Raw genomic sequence first — 8275 nt, 5'->3', positions numbered from 1 at the left:
TAGTACTCACATCTTTTCAAAGCAATCCCAGAAAAATGTCAGTCACAAAATATTGCGAACAGGCAGTGTTCAATCAGGTATGCAGTTATTAAGGTTGCCATATTCTTCACGTTGCCTATCATAGTGTATCTCTTAGGGACCTCTGACACTTGGAAGCAATACAAAGAATGGGAAATAATCGTTCTCTTTTAAATAGATTACGACCAGTCAACCCCAGAATGGCAGTTTTCAGTAAAGGATCATAAGGGAAAGAAAAAACATCTGAAGATTTCCTGAATGGCACATGGGATCCCAGCTAACTGTAAATGACCATGAAGGGAAAATATCTCAGTAGCCAATATTTTTCTCTGCTGGTATCAAATGAAATTCATTTGGTATCAGCTGGAGTTTCTGTACTGCTAATGGAAGTTATTTTCAGTTATCACATCAGTCCATAAGTATACAGACAGCAATTTTGTTGGTAATCTAGAGATCAGTTGGAATGCAGGGGGTATGCTTTAGAATGTATCTGCAGCGACAAGCCTTTATTTTAATACATGTAAGTACATCACAAATGAAAAGAAACTGGCCAAAAGAACATTCAGCTAGGGTGAAGATTAGGGATGGAAACATTTCACAGTGCGAACTTCTGAACTCTTAAACACTAGGACTGCCCAGAAAATCCCGTGCTCAATGGAGAGGAGCTATGCCTGGAACCTAATTTTATACCACATATGTTTCTGTCCTAAAGCTTTAGAGATGATAAATGACATAGTTGAAATGAATCAGGGTGGGAAGGACAGAATTCTCAAGCAAATTCGGATAGCTCAGATGTGATTACAAACAGAGTAGATTTTCCCCCCCTCCCAACTTCTGAACCCATTTATTTGGGTATTTATTTCTCTTTCTCTTTTCCTTGTTCCAGTGAGTTCAGGAAGGTGACTGGGATTATTCCCCTACACCCTTTGCTATTTGTATTTTATCCATATAACAACTATGTGGCTGGGCAGCTGTGGCTATTCCAAGGTCCCACAGTGAGCTTCATGGCAAAGAAAGGGAATCTCAACCTGGATTTTGGTTGTCTCAATCCAACCACTGCACCACAGTGGGTCTCCTCTATCTTTTCCAGTAACAAAAAGGTATAAATCTTACATTAGGAAGCACTTACTTAACATGGTTGCTTTAAAAGTAATCAAAAGGATTATCAACAGCAGTTAGCTATTATAGTTAAATGGCATCTCCATGTTCAAATAAAATATGAATACCAAATGTTGAGGATAAACAATACAGAGAACGTGTCTAGTGGGGGGCTTCCTAGAGGTACTGGCTGGTCATTGTTGGAAATAGGATAGTGGACTAGAAGACCCTGGGTATGATCCAACTAGGTTCTTTTTCTGTTTTGAAGTTCTAAAGAGTATATAGTATCCCTCAAATCCGAATTTCCAAAGCAAAATTTGGAAATGTTTGCAATTCATGATCATGAATTTTCATTCTGATTTTTGTTCCAAATGTCAAAGTTCTAGAAATTTTCATTCTGGTGTTTTGGGGAATAAATTGTTCAATATTAATTGCACCAGATGACTCAGATACACATCGACTATATTAGACTGCCTTGCAGGGAGGAAGAAGTGGGAAGGGATTTAGATGCAGCTGCACATATAGATATATAGGTGAACTATTAAGGGAAAAAAAACTTCCTAAGGATGAGAACAATTCACCTGTTTATTGGGATTAAATAAAAATAACTTTCAGAATGGTTTAGATATCAGGACAGGAATCCAAAACATTTCTCAATTGGTTCCATGTGCCCAAAGTAGCTGTGAGCTCCTGATTCATAAACAGCAGCCTTCTGTGGTACAACAGTAACCATTCTTTCAAAAGTAATTAGTGATATTTATTGAGGTATACCAAATGTAGCTCTTCCAAGTTTGCGGTAACCCACAGGAAGTTAGGCAGGCATAAATTCCTCTAAAACCAAAGCAATTCAGAAAATTGTGGGGAAAAGATCAATGGGACTAGTTTCCCTAGGACTTAGTTGTGTCTGCCTTCCTTGTTATTTGTGTCTGTAATTTTATGGTGCTAACAGAGCAATTCTGTGCACAATTACTCCAGTCTAGAGACATTTAGCCCTAACCTGGATAGCCCAGGCTAGCCTGATCTCGTCAGAGCTCAGAAGCTAAGCAGGGTTGACTCTGGCAAGTATTGGGATGGAAGACCTCCAAGGAATACCAGGGTTGTGACATAGAGGCGGGCAATGGCTAGCCACCTCTGAGCATCTCTTGCCTTGAAAATCCCACCAGCAGTTGACATAAATCAGATGTGACTTGACAGCAAAACAACAACAACAACAACAACAACAAAGTTAAGGCTAAACTGACTAAGCTGAGGCTATTATACATATCAGACAAGAGTTGCTGGAAAAGACAATAATGCTAGGAAAAGTTGAAGGCAGCAGGGCAAGAGGAAGACCCATCACAAGATGTGTGTGTTGTGTGTTAAGTGCCGTCAAGTCGTCTCCTACTCATGGCAACCCTATGAGTCAATGTCCTCCAAAGTGTCCTATCCTTAACAGCCTTGCTCAGATCTTGCAAATTGAGGGCCGTGGCTTCCTTTATAGAGTGAATCCATCTCTTGTTGGGTCTTCCTCTTTTCCTGCTGCCTTCAACTTTACCTAGCATGATTGTCTTTTCCAGTGACTCTTGTCTTCTCATAATATGTCCAACGTACGACCACCTCAGTTTAGTCATTTTAGTCACAAGATAGATTGACTCAGTCAAGGAAGCCATGGCTCATAGTTTGCAAGACCTGAGCAAGTGTGTTCATGATAGGATGTTTTGGAGGTCATTAACTCATAGGGTTGCCATAAGTCAGAAGCAACTTGCCAGCACTTAACACACACACATCCCTATCATGGTGGATAAACAATGAAGTCTTTCACACTTCCAGAAAACTTTTTAAAAGAGCCTTGCAGTACAATTCTGTACTGCAGTAAATGTGACAATATGCCAGGATGATTAGCTTAGATATAGGGTACAAGAAGTGAACCTAAGATTAAAAGTGCACTCCTGCATCAAAAAGAGGAGCGAAACTATCCAGCTCCTTATCATGCTCTGATCAATCTAATAATGAGAACAAAAGAGAAGGAAAGTGTTAACTCGTTTCTGTGAGGTGATCTTGAGAACATACACTGAAGAGTGAAGTGGTGATTATAAACTTCAGTACTTGTGATTGTTAAGAAGCAATTCAATCTCTGAAGTTACAAAAAGCTGGCAGAAAGCATAAGGAAGGTTTAATTAAGTCACACATTGAGTTTCCCAAAAGGGGCCTCCTCTACTGAGAAGCAATTTCTGAGTCACAAGAAAAGTGTGTATTTTCTTTATTTTGTGGCCTTGATGCTTGAAGAAAAGGTAGGGAGTCAAGAGGGGTCCCTAGATACTGAGGGTGCTGACTCTGTCTCGTTATCTCCACCATTTGTTTTTATTCTGATGAATCGTTCCCCCACAGAAGTATTCTCCTCTTATCCACCGGCTTCCATCCATATTTCCGTGTCTCTATGACCAACTCTCCCTCTTCCCCTTTTCTCCAAAAGCCAGAAGGAATCTTCTGAGTCCTCTTTCACTACTCGGAGCGCAGTTTCCTGAGAGGGTAATATGCTGACAATGGATCCATTTAACCTGTTTTACCCAACACATTGGGTTGGATCCATCCAGCTTTTCTACTCATTCTTTTCCAATTGCCCTCCTTAGTAGAGCCCCCTTTTTCACATAATTATTGACTATGCAGTTCCTATGCTCCCCCAGCATAACCATTTGAGGGTGGTCAAAGAGGTTCCCTCCTTCCTTTCTCGCCAATGGAAACACTGGTTGGAGCCAACCTGTTCTCTTGGTCAGAGCTGGTTCAATGTACTCTGTTGCCCAAAGCAAGGTAGGTTCATCACCTCCTGGGTTGGCCTGCCTTGCTGCAGCCAGGTCCAAAGTGCGCTTGGAGAGGACCTGGCCAGCAGCTGTGTAGGACCAGGAAGTGATTACTGTCACCTGCTGCACTAGGAATAAGCCATGCCCTCCTCACTTGGGTGACTTCTCCAGACAACTGGTCCAGCTTTTGATAGACATTGGAACTGACACTAACTTAATTCGTTAGTGCAATGGGTTAAAAACTTACTATGGAGGAAGCATCTCAGCACTCTTCTTACAGCACTGAGAACATTATTCAGAGGGATATCTTGGGTATGCTTCTCAATATGTCTAAACTCAGTCTGTAGAAATTAGGTGGATGTATTTGTGTGACAGTGCAACCAGAAAGAAGATAATGTTTCTGTTCTTTAATCTGTTTATAGAAAAACAGACAGTGAAGACACACTGCACCCACCCAGGGATCTTTGTGAGAAATAGACCACCACCCCACACACTCATAATGCAGGCATTTTCCCATTTAGGAATTATTTGTGCTGCTGCTCTTTCTTTTTTCATTATTCTGAAATAGTAGCATCGTTTGCTGTGTCTGCTCTCCCTAGAGATGGTAGCTCTAACTATAACTACGAATAATCCCAGTGTATTGGGGTAAGGGCAAGGATGAGAAGAAAAGGTTAGATAAGGAAGTGAGGCAAGTGAGTCTGAGTCATTTGTCTGAAACCGAAATTTTAAAAATTATGTACCCCAACCTAGGTATTACTGTAGTAACACACAGGTATTTACTGATGCCATATAGAAAGGAGAATCATGTTCACTGCCCTGCATTTCTGGCAGAAGGGAGGTATAAATGTGTGATAGACAGAATGATGGACGGATGCCAGAACATGGCATTTTATGGGACTTATGATAGCATTACGATGGAATATGTTGGCACAGATGTGGGTGTAGAGGGGAGGGGCATGGCTCAGTGGTAGAGCATCTGCTTGGCATGCAGAAGATCCCTGGTTCAATCCTTAGCATCTCCAGTAAAAAGGAGCACATAGTGGTGTGTTTGAATTACCTCCATCTGAGACCCTGGATGAGCTGCTGTCAGTCTGAGTAGACACCAATGGACCAATGGTCTTACTCAGCATAAGGCAGCTTCATGTTCATGCCTCTCCTGGCATGTATTCCTTAGTGAGTGTGGCCATATTCTTTCCATTGAAGTAAACAGGGAAATAATTGCTTGTGGGGAGAACCAGTGTAGTCATGCAGAGGTCAGAGCGTCGCAGTAGGATGTTGCTGCGAGGATAAAATGGCTGTGATGGGAGGGAGGAACAAAGCATGCCACCTTTGGGGAATGTTAGGATAAAAACCTAACAAATAATTTAAAAATAATCTCCATGTGTGCACAGGAGCAGGAGATTGATGGCTCAGGCCAGGTGGTGGCTGGAGATCTCCCACTATTACTGCTGATCTCCAGCCGATATAAATCAGTTCCCCTAGAGAAAACAGCCGCTTTGGCAATTGAACTCTATGGTATTGAAGTCCCTCCCCTCTCCAAACCCCGCCATCCTCAGGCTCTACCCCCAGAATCTCCAGGTATTTCCCAACCCAGAGCTGGCAACCCTGGTGATGCAGTATACCTGGAGTGCGTGCTGCTACAGATACATCCCCAGAGTCCACTTACAATGAAGGGTTCAGTGCGGGGGGGGGGGGTGCACCAAGATTTCATTTCAAGATTTAGGCGTTCCTGATTTACTCTGGATTGTGCCCAAAAATATGAAGACCAATCAGGGATCCCAGCAGTCCCCTTAGGCATGCCTAGTTGGCTATGCCTTACCACTTGAACACAGGAAGCTGCCTTAAACTGAATCAGACCCTTGGTCCATCAAGGTCAGTATTGTCTACTCAGACCGGCAGTGGCTCTCCTGGGTCTCAGGCAGAGAGGTCTTTCACATCATCTACTGGCCTGGTCCTTTTAACTGGAGATGCCGGGGATTGAACCTGGGACCTTCTGCATGCCAAGCAGAGGCTCTACCACTGGGCTACGGCCCTTCCCCACTGTTTGATGAAGCCTTTCAAACTACAAAAGCAGCTCACCATGCAGCTGGGCTGTGAGCTGTTGTATGAGAAGCACAAGAGCCCCCCACGCCCACACAGGCACCAGGTGAGACTTCCAAAGCTCTTTCGATCCCGACCTCAGTTTATTTTTTTTCTTTAAAAAATCTATATAATTCTGGTGTAACTGAAGCCTTCTCATTTGTAATGGTTTCCACAAATGTTCCTATAAAGTAACAACCCTTTAAAAAAGGATTTATATAGCTAACAGTGCAATCATACGCAGAGTGACATTCATTGAAAGGATTTAGAAGTGTGTAACTCTGCTAAGGATGACCCTGCAATTTACTGAACACTTTGTTTTATTACAGCATCCTTGTTTCAATATGCTATCGCTACTCATATTGCTGTCAACGTGATTTACATATTTACCAAAGCATCTTTTGAGTCTGTTTCATTTCCTTCGCAATTAAGTTTTTTAATCTGCTACAAGTTTTTTTTTCAGCTGCTAGTATAAAAAGGAGACTTGAATCCACTTACTCCTAGGTGATAAAAATTCACAGTAAAGCCATAGACGGAGCAGAGTGAAAATTACTGTAGCAGCAGGAACTGAAGATAAAAGAGGATTATGCATGATGAAATGTAGTAATTGAGTAGAAATCGCTGAAAAATACCAGATGGATGTCAATATTCCACACAGTTCTAATATGCCAGTATGGGTTGTTGTTGTTTTTCATTGAGTTTCACTTCTCAGATTTCCTATGTGTAATTGAGGTTTATTGATATAGTATATGGCCCAGTTAATAGGCTACCATAAACAAGATGTAGCTGTAGCCCTTCTGAGTACCAGAATATGGCCCTGGTTGGCCTGGCTGGAGAGACTTTTGTTAATGACCACCGTAAGATAACTCTGATTCCTCCCCTGCCTTTTTTCGTCATGTACGAACAGCAACGGCTCTGCATAGAATTTAAATTGCAGAAGGTATTGGCACAGAAGAGACAAAACGAGCAATTATGTGGACTGCCAAAGAGGCTTATGTAGGATTTTTATATTGGTTTTGAGCAAAAGCAGCAGCAACAAACAAAACCCAAACATGTCTATACAGAGTAATGATTTTCCATAGCCAACTTGGAATTCTGCAATGTTCTAAAGGTTGACATACCTATTTGTCTTAGGAAAAATAGAAGGAGCCATTCACATGTAAACATTATTGTCTTTCTCATTTTTTTAAAAAAAGTTCTTTATTAAAACCAGTGTGGCATCGGCTGCTTATGCTTGGTAATTAGCAGTGCGTTCCAGGCTGAAGTGCCCCGCATATTTTTTTTTATTTCTTCAGGCTGAAATGTCATTCCAGCTGTCACTGCAAAGCCGGCGCATACCTGCTTCGCATTTCTTAAGGGCCCCTTTAACGTGACCTTTTGTATTTGCTTCACCCCCGCCTCGAAGCATTCACTGAAGAAACCATGAAAAATCACAGCTGCGGCTTAGCTATGCAAACGACCATTGCTAATGGATATGCAAACGAAGGAGCCGGCGAGTGTGTGTGTGGGGGTGGAATTTGTTTGACTTTCTCCTCTTGCATTGGGACCGTGAATAGTCATTTTAATAGGCGGATTTTTAAAAAAGCAGCTTTGAGCGAGCATCAAAATCGACCCTGCATAAATGGCCATAGTGTTTAGAGTGTTGTACTAGGATCTCGGAGACCCCGGTTCAAATCCCCACTCTACCATGGAAGCCTGCTGGGTGACCTTGAAACAACAAGGTGTTGGAGTTTAAGGTAGGGAGTTTAATTATCCCTTCTAGATCCCTACGTGTTTCGCATACAGCTTCGTCAGGGGATCATCTATAGAGATTTCTCAGCTCCCACCTTGAACAATTATGTCACACAAATCCCATCATTTAAAGAGTAGTCTCCAGAGATATTAGTATGTTACAGAAGGGGCAGACAGGAGATTCCTGGCATGTGTGTTGAACAGTGGCATGCCGGCCCATTTTAGTTCATTCCAGGGTTGCCAACCTGCAGGTGGTGGCTGGAGATCTCCCGCTATTACAACTGATCTCCAGCTGATAGAGATCAGTTCACCTGGAGAAAATGGCCGCTTTGGCAATTGGACTCTATGGCATTGAAGTCTCTTCCCTCCCCAAACCCCGCCCGCCTCAGGCTCCACCACAAAAACCTCCCGCCGGTGGCGAAGAGGGACCCGGCAACCCTAGCTGATAGGTAGGGTGGGTCCCCAGGTTCCCTGAGGTGCTGGCAGTGGGACTGGAGCTGGCAGCCTGAAAGAAAGTAACAGGCATGGCTTATGCCCATCATCACCTCCTACACCCATAGGGTTGCCAACCG

Source organism: Euleptes europaea, chromosome 16 (assembly GCF_029931775.1).
Source record: "Euleptes europaea isolate rEulEur1 chromosome 16, rEulEur1.hap1, whole genome shotgun sequence".
Classification (NCBI taxonomy): domain Eukaryota; kingdom Metazoa; phylum Chordata; class Lepidosauria; order Squamata; family Sphaerodactylidae; genus Euleptes; species Euleptes europaea.
Note: the sequence above shows the minus strand (reverse complement) of the source record.